Source organism: Diabrotica undecimpunctata, chromosome 11, assembly GCF_040954645.1.
Source record: "Diabrotica undecimpunctata isolate CICGRU chromosome 11, icDiaUnde3, whole genome shotgun sequence".
Taxonomy (NCBI): Eukaryota; Metazoa; Arthropoda; class Insecta; order Coleoptera; family Chrysomelidae; genus Diabrotica; species Diabrotica undecimpunctata.
In genome coordinates, this window is record NC_092813.1 from 1,732,962 (window position 1) to 1,747,492 (window position 14,531).

Here is a 14,531-nt window from a genome sequence, read left to right on the forward strand (position 1 = left end):
CTCAAGAAAGAAATAGACAGACTACTAAAAGCTAAAGTCATAAGAGAATCAACCAGTCAGTGGAGCGCCCCAGTAGTATTGATTGTTAAGCAGAAACCGGACGGAACAGAAAAAATAAGATTGTGCATAGACTTATAGACTACAGAGGATTAAACGCAGTAACACAGAAAGAATATTACCCCTTACCAAACATAAATGACCTTCTACAAGGATATCAAGCAGGAGAGAAATTGTTATTTTCAGTAATAGACGTCGCGGACGCTTACCACCAGGTAGACATGGACGAAAAAGACATTTCACTAACAGGATTCAGTACATACCACGGACACTACGAAGTTACGAAAATGCCTTTTGGATTAGCGAACGCCCCAGCAACTTTTCAGCGATTTATGAACGCCATACTAGCCGGACTCACAGGAATATTTTGCATGGTATATCTAGATGATATGATACTATTCAACTATTTGGGCGAAATGGACCACATAAAGAAAATAGAAGAAGTCTTCGAAAGATTAAGCGACGCTAACATAAAATTGAAACCAAAGAAATGCAATTTTATTTTGCAAAAAGTAAAATATTTGGGACACATAGTAACACAGGAAGGAATTTCCCCAGATCCAGAAACATTGGAAGCAGTGCACAAATACCCGTTACCGAAAAATGTCAAAGGAATTAGATCATTTTTAGGACTTGTAAATTGGTATAGAAAATTCATCCCCAATATAACGGAAATATCAGCCCCTTTGGTAGAATTAACGAAAAATGACGTAAAGTTCAAAATATCAGAAGAAGTAATAAAAGCGATCGACACATTAAAAGGAATTCTAACATCCGACAAATTACTCATATTCCCAGATTTCAATCAACCGTTTATATTATCAACAGACTCATCAAATATAGGTGTAGGAGCTACAATAAGCCAGATAAGAGAAGGAAAAGAGAAACCGATTGCTTACGCAAGCAGAAAACTCAACAAGGCCGAACTAAACTGTTTCACCACGGAAAAAGAACTATTAGCAATAATATACGGAGTGAAAACATTCAGATGCTACTTACATGGAAAAAAATTCACAATCATTACAGATCATCGACCACTAAAATGGGTATTATCACTCAAAGATCCTAGTTCCAGACTAACCAGATGGGCACTTACTCTAGCAGAATATGATTTCGAAGTCATTCACAGACCAGGACGCAAGCACGGAAACGCAGATGCGCTCAGTAGAATGTACGACACAACCAACAATTTCATAGACACCACATATGACGAATATTTAGAGTACAAAAAATTAATACCTTACAAGGAATCCAAAATAGTACGATTAAAGAAGAAACCCCGATAACAACACCAGACGATCAACCATTAGCAATATTCATACCACGAGAAGGACTCATCATGGACCCCGTAACAAATCAACTCACAGAAGTGTTTGGAAAACCAGTGATACCGAAAGATCATGAAATATGCAGCATAGTACAATGGAACGTACCAGAAAAGAATCTCTACTATATTATAGAAAAGGCAAGACCAGAACGCGAGTCATCATATCAGAACGTTTGGGAATGCGTAAGGAACTTAAAAAATGAATGTGAACAAAATAAAGAAAATCAGATTACGATAATATACTCAGAGAAGCAACTTAACGGATTAGGTTGCGAAGAAATAAGCAAAATGGCTAAATTTATTTTTTACAACTCAAACATAAAAGTAGAAGTAGTAAAGCCGAAGAAAGAAAAGAAAATTCTATCATTTAAGGAGGAAGAACAATGGGAACCAGTCTGGGATAAAGATAACTTGAGGAATAAACAACAACGAGACACCTTTTGCAAAAGTATTATACAACAAATGGAAATGGGAAAAGAAAAATGTAAAGAAAATTATTACATAGACACGGAAGGACTGCTCTATCATTGTGACAAGAAAGGAGGAGCAGAGAAATTAGTAATACCCAAGACACTAGTAAGAAAAGTCTTAGAAGATTTCCACGATACACCGCTACATTGCCACAAGGGACAACAAAAGACGATAACGTCAATAACAGGTAGATTTTATTGGCCAACCCTCAGAGCGGACGTTACAAATTATTGTCAAAAATGCGATTCTTGTAACATAAGGAAAACTTCCCCGCATTTCAGAAAAGCGCCATTACAAAAATTTACAGCAGTTACTAAACCATGGGAAATTGCGTCAATGGACATAGTAGGGCCTCTAACAGTGACGCATAATGCAAATCGTTATTTACTTACCTTTTTCACCTATTTCAGGACCACCTTACGAAATATTGTGAAGCTATACCGTTACCAGATCAAAAAGCTGCAACGGTCGCAAAAGCATTCGTAGAGCAAATAGTATGCAGACATGGAACCCCTCAGAAATTACTGACCGACAGAGGAAGCAATTTTATGTCACAAGTTATGAAAGAAGTTTGCGATATATTGAAAATTAAAAGGTTATACACAGCTAGCTATGCACCTACAACGAACGGACAGATTGAAAGATTGCACAGAGTTATAAAGGACATGCTTTCGCACTATATCGCGGATAATCAAAGAGATTGTGATCAATGGATACCGTACGTATTAATGGCTTATCGAGGAAGTATACATTCTTCTACAGGATACACACCATATTATATGTTACACGGAACAGAACAAATATTACCCTTATATCTCATAACACAACCCCAGAGGAAGAGGTACGATTTAGACGAAAATTATGCAGCAGAGTTAGAAGCAAGAATTAAAACAGTATATACAAAAGCGCAGGAGAATGTAGAAAAAGCTAAAGAATCAAGGATAGAAAGATACAATAAAAACACAGAAATTAGAGAATTTGAAGAACGAGACAAAGTATATCTGAGAGACTTAAGTAGCACGACAGGTCTTTCAAAGAAGTTACAGAAAAAAATGGATAGGACCATTTGAAATTATAGAAAAAGTCGGACCAGTGACGTATGCAGTGGGTACAAAAAAAGGAAAAACTAGACCGGTAGTGCACGGAAATAGGTTAAAGAAATATTACGAGAATGAAACAATTGATTACTGCACGGAGGAAGAAGAAGAAATAGGAGAATCAGAAAAAGAAGAAACGGAAGAAGAAGAAGTTGACCTTTCGAAGGTGGCAACACTGCCATTATGGGGACCAGGAACTTCACTTAACAAACCGCCGAGAAGAAGAAAAGGAAGCCAGGGAGACATCAGCCAACAACCAAAAAAATCAGAACGAATAAGGAATAGATTAGGCAGCAAGCCCGAAAGAAAATGTTGCTGCATATCCCATAAAACGAAAAAGAAAGGATGGAACTCATACAACAGAAGAAGAAATAAAAATGAGACAACAATAATAACACTGAATGATGAGAACGCAGAAATGTTTTTCGACGCAGAAGACCAATAATGAAAATATCAATCAACGATAAGAAAGGTTAAAAGCTTGGTATTACAAGAGACGGCCTCTCGAATGATACTAAAATTTTAACAAGAAATTCAATAAAGTAAGAAATCCGATATAAAGGTATACCATTACAAGTACAAGTCAAAAATATGTATTACTAACGTAATATACTCTGCATATTATCTCGCTCATCTGTCGCGTTCTATTATAAATAAACTTTCTTTTAATGACAGTCATATTATCACCGTATAGCAAGTATTATCATTTCTAGGAACGGAAGTGTTATAAAACACTGAAATGGAAGGCGACCAAAACTTCAATTTTCATGGCGACGTTTTAGAGAATGAGGCAGCGATGTCCAAAGCTAACAATCTCATAAATGACCCCCAACTCAAAGAAATAGCACTGGCTGTTTTCTGCTATTGTGAAATAGCTCTAATGTCAAACGCATTAGCGAACGACATTTTCAGCGGCGATGTAATCACCGATCCCGACACAATCACGGAAATAAAACAAGAATTTAATGTTTGCCGAGGCAAACACATTATTGGTGGTATTACCAACAGATGGGTAAATACCACATACTGGTTTCCTATATTAACAGAAGTAGTTAATGGAAGCTGTTCCAGCTGTACAATGCCAGCTTATAGCGTATTGTGCAAATGTGCAGAGAGGAATTTTCAGGCATTTGACTTGCGAATTCAAAAAGACAAATTGGGCAAGGCACCCAGCACAAGGACGCTCGCGTGGAGACCGCCCCCAGAACACCCACAGAAAATATACACGGAAAGAAGGAAGGAAAAACGCCGAATCAGAGCGCTAGAATGGCGTCTGAAGAAGGCAGAAAAACGCCGAAACACTTGGTACGACGAAGTAGACGTCGGTTTCAGATTCTCAGACGAGACACCCAAATTCCCTATATCTTACCAGCAATTTCCATACATCATCAAGCGAATAGAATCATACTTGCCTTGTTGGAACGTATAAATGTTCCGATGTGCATTCGATAATGTTTGCAAACACCCCACATCATCTCCTGACATATTATTTAGTGTCTCTAAACCTTGTTCACCCCCCGTAAGAAATTATTGTGCCTGTGACACAATCCTCTACCGACATACCACATTAGCACGGAAAATGTTAGCTCCCATAATCCGAAAATATGGAAAACAAATAACTATAGAAAGGGTAGGTTTTGCAATCCAGTATAAATGTAACGTCGGATTGGAATATGGTCGTCACCCTTCCTAACAGAAGTACACATGTTAATAGGTAAGAAAATTCGCCATTAACAACAAGGGACGAAAGACCAAACACAGGTAATATACTCATTCACAGTTAAAAATAAATAGAGTTAATGAAAATAATTTTCTTTGAAAATATAAATAGGGCAGGCTCGAAAATTAAACAAAAATAGTTAAAAACTAATGTGGAAAAAGAAATCACTAAATAGAAATATAAGATTATTATTTTATCATAAAAATAAGCAAGAAATGAGGAAAAGAATAAGTAAATTAATCAAGGTTAATAAGGGTCTAAGCCTCTGCTAATTAGTAAAGAATAGGAGACTGGATTAGTACGGTTCTATACGCTATCCATGACTGCTATGTCGGAAACTAGTTGACAGACTTGGATTCCTATCAACGTAGAAAACAATAATAAAAAAAATAAAATTAGAGGTCAAGTTAGAAATCGTCAACAATTAAAAATGTAGTATAGTGAAAATGTAGTTCAAATACCAAGAGTTCATATTATAGGTCAGTATGCAATTTCTTCAACAAAGATTTGCCGCTCAGCAAAATGTAATTAATTAGCCTTGAAACATAATTACGATAAACAGTTGTAAAGTACAAACAACAGGTCATTTTGTTTAATAAAGAAATAAAGATAAACTCTATCTTGGAATTATTTTGGAATTTTACGAAAGATTTAAGGAATAATCTTGAACTTTAAGAATTACATTTGAAAATAGGATACTTGATATAGTTTTCTGATAAAAGCAGAATTAAGTACACATATGATACTGTAAACAATAAGTGATGACAAGGTGAAAATTAAAAATATAAGACTTATCTTTACAGGGTGTATATATAACATAAATATCATATAGTACATTGTAATCGTTTAAAAATGCAAAGTCCCAATTATTAATATAACCTTTAATAACTATTTAAATATCAATTTATTTTATTAGTTTATGGTCATAAGGCATACTAATATGCAATACAATGTAAGTTAGTTTATAAGTCAGAATTATGTAAAGCTATCGCTACAATTGTCTGCAATATGCAGCTATGTACGTATGTATAGGTTAAGGTGCGTTGGACTTACGCGTAAAAAGTACTAAGGCTAACCAAAGTTTGCTAACGGGAGTGCAACTGCTCGGGCAGTAATAACCGTGCGATTTGTTACAGAAACCACAAAGAAAACCATGGGTACCGTTCCAAAACCGATCACGCTATTAATTATCATATTCCTGGCAGCAGTAACCAGCAACCAAACAGAAGGACTAATAGCTTATGACTGCAACGACCACAGATCAAACATTGCCGCCATATAATTAAGGGAAGTTAAACCCTGTTCACCACCAGAGACGTCATACAACAAGGAGAATGTCACAGTGCAGATAATACAAAGGAACGCATTCGAGACGCAAAGAGTAATGACCTGCCTCATCACGGTGGAGAGACTCATGTTCCACTGTGGGATGTACAGCCACACCTCCATAGTCGATGGAGGACTTGACAATTACATCGAGAAGATAGGAGCAGAGGAATGCCGAAATCTACACCGCTACCGATCAATACAACTTTACAAGAAAACCATAGGGCAAATAACACTAAATGGGACCACTACAGCGTCAATCACATGGCAGCCTTCAAGAAAACGGCGAATGCTACGGGATTCTATATCAAGAAAATGGTAGAACGTGGAAAGACGTAGTAATACTAGTAACAGTAAAAATAACAGTATCCGACTACCAAGCTACAGTAAGCATAGACGACAATGAAATCCACCTACGAGAGGGAGTAACATGTCCATTCATCAATGGCTATTGCTTCGACTCTACAATAGGCGAAATAACCTGGGAACAATACAAAGACAACAGTTGTGAAAGTCATTTGTCACAACTTTATAAAGGGCACGGTGAAAAGATCACTAATAAACAATCCCTAGAAGAGCTGGTAATAGTAGAACAAGATAAAAACATATTTGCTCTAACGCTACACAAAAGAGCTATAATATGTAACACAGAGGTATGGCAAACTGAACACCCCCGAATCCTAATAAATTTCCTTGTAAACAACAAAATAAATCCTAGTATGCCACTCCTTCCCCAAAACGTAGACCTAATGACCTACATCAATAGCAAATTCCTTTACACCGACCAAGCCTACCAAAGAGAAATAGAGAATCTATACTTAGACACAGTACTGCGTCGATTTCAAACAAAGAGAGAAATTTTAAAAAATAGATTACTAATGGCCCCATCCCTACCTAACGCTGTCAGTCAACTCATGCAGAACATGCCAGGGTACACAGGAAGAGTACTAGGAGAAGTACTTTACATAATGCAATGCACACCGAAACCAGTGACCATACGAAGAACAAACAAATGTTTCCATGAACTACCGATCTCACTACTAAACCAGTCAAAATTTATGTCACCAGTAACAAGAATAATCCAAGATTACGCCGAAGAAATAGATTGCAACCATGTAACACCTCCGATGTACTACGTAGAAGAACAATGGATCAGCTTGACACCAGACCCAACCAAGGCAGTCAATCCAACAGAAATCACAGTAGAAGCAGAATCATTAACAGACATGGCACCACTACAACCATTAGCAGCTGGCGGAATATACACACAACAAGAAAAACAAGACGCACAAAGGATAGTCACGTTCGGATCAGAAAGAAAACCAGTAGAGAACATAATCACCAGAAGAACAGCAGGCCTAGAGACAATAAATCAAGGGTATACATTAACCAAAATATTTGACGAAAATGAACTAAAGGAGATCGCTCACTCCACCCTCAATAGAATATGGGGATGGTTATCCACATTAGGAAATATCACCAGTAGCCTAATTGGCATATATTTAATATATAGAACAATTATATATGCTTGTGAAATAATACTGAATGGGTTAAGAATATACCAAACAATAGGATGCAGCTACATAATCATAGCAGGGTTATGGACAAACCTCACCAACTGGGTAACACACCGACATCAAAAATCAAAGAACGAAGAACAAAATATAAACCTGAATACAAGCAATGAGCAACCAGAATCAGAAGATGAACATTGGAAAAAGAGATACAGCAAACGCATACCAGATACCAATTTATCAGAAGTATAACGCGGCAAAGTAAAGCAGTATCAATCAGAAACGACCAACCAGCGAGAGCAACCCAATGGAGACAGATAACACTTACGGTACGTGAAAATTGGCAAACGGACATTAGAAGCCAAGACGACGCGAGTAAAGTGCGGAATATCCCCACAGGGATACGCCGATAGTAAACGATCATAAGAAAAACCGCGATTGCCGAGAAACGCGAGTTACATTCGGAAAGAACAGTTTTAGAATTTAGAATTTTAGAATAAATGACACAATGTAGTCACAAAACACTGTAATAAGTCAAGAATGTTTTCACTTGTAAATTTCAATAAGAATTTAATACAAAAGTAACTCAACTTGTCATACACATAGGTACAATACGGGGGCAGCACGATACATTCGCTGACCACCGCACAAGAGTCTATAAGAAACAATATAATATAACATAATAATTGGGACTTAATATAAAAGAGGATAGTAGGATATAAGTAATGTAAGATGTAAGTAAAATAATTATTATGGTTTGGAAAAGGAAAAGGCCTCTCAGCCCATTTCTTTTTTTGCGAAGGGAGTAATGTAATGTAAACATAGCAAGGAAATGAAGAAGGAAAAACTAAGGGGTAATTAGCCTTTAAAAGAGTAATAAATGTTTAAGTAATTATTACATATTCCAAATTGATTAAAGAACAAATAAATTCATAGCTAGTAAGTAACATAGTTAATATATATATTTTTACATTAAACAAAGATTGGAAGCTCGACCCAGTTTAAATGACAATGTATTACACGAGTCTCAAATATCAGGTCACCACGGTTGCTTAAAAGAAAAAATCACGTTTAAAAAACATAGACCTCCGCTGAAAAATAACACGGGGACTCAGTCAGCAAAAAAAACAATAACTCGACCTTGGTACTACGACTGAAAATTGAGAATACGCTCTCATAAAAAAACCGAACAAGCGGGTCAGCGAGGACTAGTGGGAAGGTGGCACTCGAGAGCGCCCCACGCAAGAAGTACGGGAGATCGGACGATACGCAGCCAGTGAGCGCGCTATTTAACTCGATGGGATAGTGTGACGTAGAAGTGCCGGTATCTGGAGATTCGAAAGTTCGCGATAGCGCGCCCTGCTTCAACTCTGGAGGCGTATTCATTAGCTAGAGCCTAAATACGCGAAGGTAACTAAGATCTATATACTAACCCAAGGTATATCTAATAATACGGAATTGTCCGCCTTTTAATTCCTTGCTTTGTCTCTTCTCGTCTCCCTTCGCGCCTGATCGAAACAGTATTGGTCATAACTAATATTTTTTAGTATACAGTCTATTTAATACATTGTAAACTCGAAATTTGATTTTTTGTTCTTCCCGGCCGTTACAGGTAGAGACTAGAACAGATACACATTTTCGCTTATGCAGTGCTCCGGCTTCTAACGTGAGCCCATAGCCTCTTACTCTTTGCAGGACCTGAGCCCGAAAAGTCCTTAATCCCCTTCCTCCCAAAATCTCCCTACCCTCTTGTAAATCCGCGAGGGCGAAACCAGTCAGTCCAGGCTAGTGGAACCAGTAAGCCTTGCCCCGCTCGCAGGGATAAGTATCCCTAAGAATTGTAGATACATTGATAAGGATATTGAGACAGGCGTCTTCTACAATGGTGACAGCATTTATTAGAGTGGTGACAAATTATTAGATTACCTATATTATTTAAAGCTGCTTCTATAATTATATTGTTTAAGGAGGTAATATTAGAGTTTATATCATCACTTGGATGAGAATTTTCAATTTTCTTTTTTATGTCATCTTGACAAGACGACCAGTTTGCAGTTTTTTATTTCCAGGATTGATAGATTGGAAAATTAGGAGATTGAATTTGATTTAATGATATGCAGATAGGAAAGTGATCACTGCCATATAACGATTTTAAAGTATTCCACGTGAGAAACGTTGATAAGGATTGACTACATAATGATAAATCTGTAGCGAAAAAAGAGCCGTTATAGGAGTTAAATCTGGTAGGTTCTCCTGTATTAAGTAATATTGGATCAGAAGAGTCAATGAGATGTTTCATTAGATTACCGTATTTGTCTGGTTTAGAGCTTCCCCATGCAGAATGATGACAATTCGTATCCCCTAAAATGATTTTTGGGTGTGGAATTTGATCAAGAAGGTTATTTAGTACTTGTGTTGCCGAGAGGGGGCATTTGGGCCTGTAGGACCCATCGCCGGCTCTTCGGGCTTCTTCCTATCCCCGGAATTGGATCGGGTATTCACCATCTTTGGTTTGTCGCTGGTAGAAAGGTTAAATACTACCGCTGTTATAAATAACAGTTCCAGTGACAAATATCTGTTATAGGTAACGGTTCCAGGGAACAGTTACAAAGTAACAGAGCAAAAATGGAAAACAGATAGGTAAAATGATCTAAGTATTCCTTGACTTAGTAAACACGGAAGGAATAACTTAGTAAACAATTAAATTAAATGGTATAAAAATATAATGCAAAAAAAATGTTTCTAAGTGTTTCTTGACTTACGGAAGAAACAACTTAGGACAGAAATATAGATAAATGAAATATGTAAATGTGAGAGTAAAATATGGAAATATTTCTAAGTGTTTCTTAACTTACGGAAGAAACGACTTAGAGTGGGAAAATAAAATACTCAAAATATAAAACGAGAAATGCAAAAATGAAACAGATTATAGAAATATGTCTAAGTGTTTCTTGACTTACGGAAGAAACAACTTAGAATAGAAAATAAACAAGAGAATCAAATATAGTAAAATAAATGCACAAATATTTATAAGTGTTTCTTGACTTACAGAAGAAACAACTTAGCATAAAATAGAAAATGAAAGAAACAAATGTATTAAGTATTTTCTTAACTTAAGAAAAATATCTTAGATAAAATATCGGAAATAATAATGCAACAATGATTATGAAAATATTTCTAAGAGTTCTTTGACTTACCGGAAAAGAACGGCTTAGACAAACAATTAAAATAACAAGTCAAATATTCAGAGAAATATTTCTAAGAGTTCTTTGACTTACCGGAAAGACCTACTTAGACAAAGTACAAATCAAAATATAAAATAGAAAAAGCAAGATAAATATTTCTAAGTGTTCTTAACTTACGGAAGAACAACTTAGACACAAAATACAAGAAAAATAAACAATCAAAATAACCAATTAAAATATCAAACAATCAGTATATGAACAAATATAGATCAAAGTAATATTCTAACCTGAAAAGGTCTGAATATACAATAATGCTAAAATAAAAATGGTATATAAGAAATCAGAAATAAAACAATAACTTAGTAGGAACAATAATAGCACCGACTAGGTCTACAGTAGAAGAGGCAAGCTCGACTGACCGATGAGAGAAAATCCACCTGCTTTTATGTAAAACAAATCCTTTGTTTTACGTAGCGAAAGTGGAATTTCCCTGCATCGAATCAATTAGAAATTTGGATTTGGCCAACCTTGGAATTCCCAAGTATTTTAACCGATATCCAAATTCCTTGATGCGTCGAGGACACTTCTAGGTCTAGCTCGTTAGGATGTGGTAAATAAATGTTGCATATATTAATATGTTTTTGGTATGTTATACTCACTGCCACAGCTTCGAGATTAGTACTTAGTGTAATTGGCTTAGCTTCTAGGTCTGTACTTACGAAGATAGCTACTCCGCCACTGGCCTGTTGTGCTACTCTGTTTTTTGGAAAACATTGATAATTTCGAAGATTTATATTAACTTGTTTAAAATGAGTTTCTTGAAGACATAAGATCTTTGGGCATAATTCATTTAATAAGAGTTTTAACTGTTCCAAATCTGTTCCTAAAATAAAGGAATTGGATATGTTAAAATTCTGCCTGAGATAATTATTCATCTGTTTCTTCTGTGGAAGAGATATTATTGGGTTTTAGTTTCTTTTTTAATCTAGTTATATTATTTTTTAATTTTGAATTGTGGGTATAAGCGTGAACAAAATTAAGGATCTCAATTAGCTCGGCAGTTTCATTCGAGTAATCTTTTGAAATTATTTCAGGGTGTTTGGCATATATTGTGTTTTCTAGAAAGTCAGATATTTCATTTTAGTTTAGGATAAACGGTGGTGATCTGTTTTCTATTTTCTCTTTAATTGACTCTAGTGAAAGTAAAAGTTCTTCGCGGGAATTTCTGGCTGACTTTTTTGACTTTTTTTTTGGTTTGCTTACTACAGGAGAAGTAAATATCTGTGAATCGGTCTGTGGGGTATTTTTGTTAATGTCTGGAGAAGATAAGATGAACCTTTTTAGTTGATTAGGGGCGTTTGTAGTAATTGAATTTGGTGTTATTTCTACTGGAGTAGGATTTCTGATGTTGTTTGAGGTTGATGATGTTGGAGTTTTTAAGGAAGATGTTTCAATTCTATTACTTATGGATCCTGTCAGGTTATTTATATCAGTTTCCATAATTTGTTCTATTTGGTTATTAGAGGATTTTATTGTAATTAATGTGTTTTGAAAAGTTTATGAGTATACACTCTGGGTATATATGGGTATAATAACAACTTTAAAACCTCAATATTTTGCTTGTGCAGCAAAAAATTTCATAACATCTGAAATATTGGACATTACTGCTCTCGACGCACAATTTCCACTTATTGATCTTATTATTGTCAAGTGCCGGATTGGTTACAAATATTTTTATATAGTTGTTGTTTATTTACCTGATAGGTTAAGTTTGGTAGACTTTGAATATTTTCTCGATTGCTTGGGGCAATTTGATTACTTAAATAATGACTGCATAGTACTAGGCGATTTCAATGTTTCAAAGTTTATAGATAATGATATGTCTGATTTCAAAACTTCTGTAGTTTTAAGTTTTGCGGGCTCTACTGGCCTTAGACAATTTAACAATGTTGTTAATCACTTGGGTAGACTGCTAGATTTGGTCTTATCGCATTTCAGTTGTGAAGTGAAGCATGATGACTCACCTTTGGTCTATGAAGACTCTCATCACCCAGCTCTTCTAATAACATTTACGGATATATTTGTAAAAGAGCCTAAATTTAGGTATGGTTTGGAGCAATTAACTTACAACTTTAAAGCAGCAAATTTTCCTGCTTTATATCGAGAACTGTATGAAACGGATTGGAACTCTCTGGATACTTCTAATGACGTTAATGAAACTTTAAATAACTTTTATGATAAGATTTTTTCTGTGTTCAATAAGTATATTCCAGTTTACAAAAACTTTAGCCATAAATACCCACCCTGGTTCGATGCTGATATCATTCACAACATCAAATTAAAAGCAAAGTTTAGAAAAAAGTTTAAACGATTCAAAAATCAGTGTGATTTGCTTGAGTTTCAACGGTTAAGACACCTTGTCAAATCAAAAATCAGTTTGGCCTACAATGTATATGTCGAGAATATCCAAATTGTTGTATCCATCAACCCCAAGAAGTTTTGGTCGTACGTAAATTCAAAAAATAATAGTTCAAGAATTCCTGGTGTGATGAAATATAATGACATTACTACCTTCGACCCACAAAATATTGTGAATATGTTTGCAGAATTTTTCAAGAGTGTTTTTCTGTCATCAGATATTAATTTCAAGGCTAACTCTTCCTCAATTAACGCAGATTACTTAAATTTTTATCCTATTTTAGAGTCTGAGATAATTGTGGCTAGTAAGAAATTGAAAGACAAAATGACATGTGGACCTGATAATATTCCATCCTTTTTGGTTAAGGATTGCATAGGTGCCTTAACTGTGCCACTATTAAAAATTTTTAATTTATGTCTTCTTAACAAGGAATATCTGAGTCTCTGGAAGGAGTCAAAAGTGTGCCCAATATTCAAAACTGGTGAAAAGGGTCAGGTAGAAAACTACAGACCAATTTCCATTATTTGCAATCTATCGAAAGTCTTTGAAATAGTTTTGTATAATCGTATTTACTCACGCACTCGTAATCAGCTGTCTCAATATCAACATGGTTTTGTCTCCAACCGGTCCACTGTGACATACTTATTAATGGTCACACAATATATCTCAGCGGCCCTAGATAATAGAAGTCAAGTTGACGTCATATATACTGACTTTACGAAGGCGTTCGACAGAATTCACCACGGCGTATTACTTTCTAAATTGTGTCTCTTTGGTCTTTCTGAGGATGCCGTGACTTTTATGAGGTCTTACTTGTCAAATAGAACGCAGTTTGTTGCTTATAATGCTTACAAATCGGAAAAGTACCTAGCTTCTTCAGGGGTTCCATAAGGTTCTAATCTAGGTCCATTATTGTTCTTGTTATTTATTAATGATCTGTGTGAATCAATTTCTGCACCATGTTTATGTTATGCCGATGATTTAAAGATTTATTCATTGATAAGTGACCTTAATGATTGTTATTTTTTGCAGAGTGAACTGAATCGTGTACATGAATGGTGTAATGCAAATCATTTGAATCTTAATGCCAATAAGTGCAAAGTAGTTAGTTATTCTAGGAAACAGTCTAATTTATACCATCCTTATATTATCAATGGCAATGAACTTGAACGTTTAAATAAAATTAAAGACCTTGGAGTTACATTTGATTATAAACTCACCTTTGTTGAACATGTAAATCTAAAGGTTAAAAAAGCACTTAAATCTTATAGATTCATAATTAGAAATAGTAGATCTATGGGGTTTTAAAAGATTCTGTGCTCAAACGTTGTTGTGATAACGTCTATTGCAGAAAAACTCAAGGTACTTATAGATAATAAGGCTATTACTAATAATCCTTTGTTTGTAACCCGATC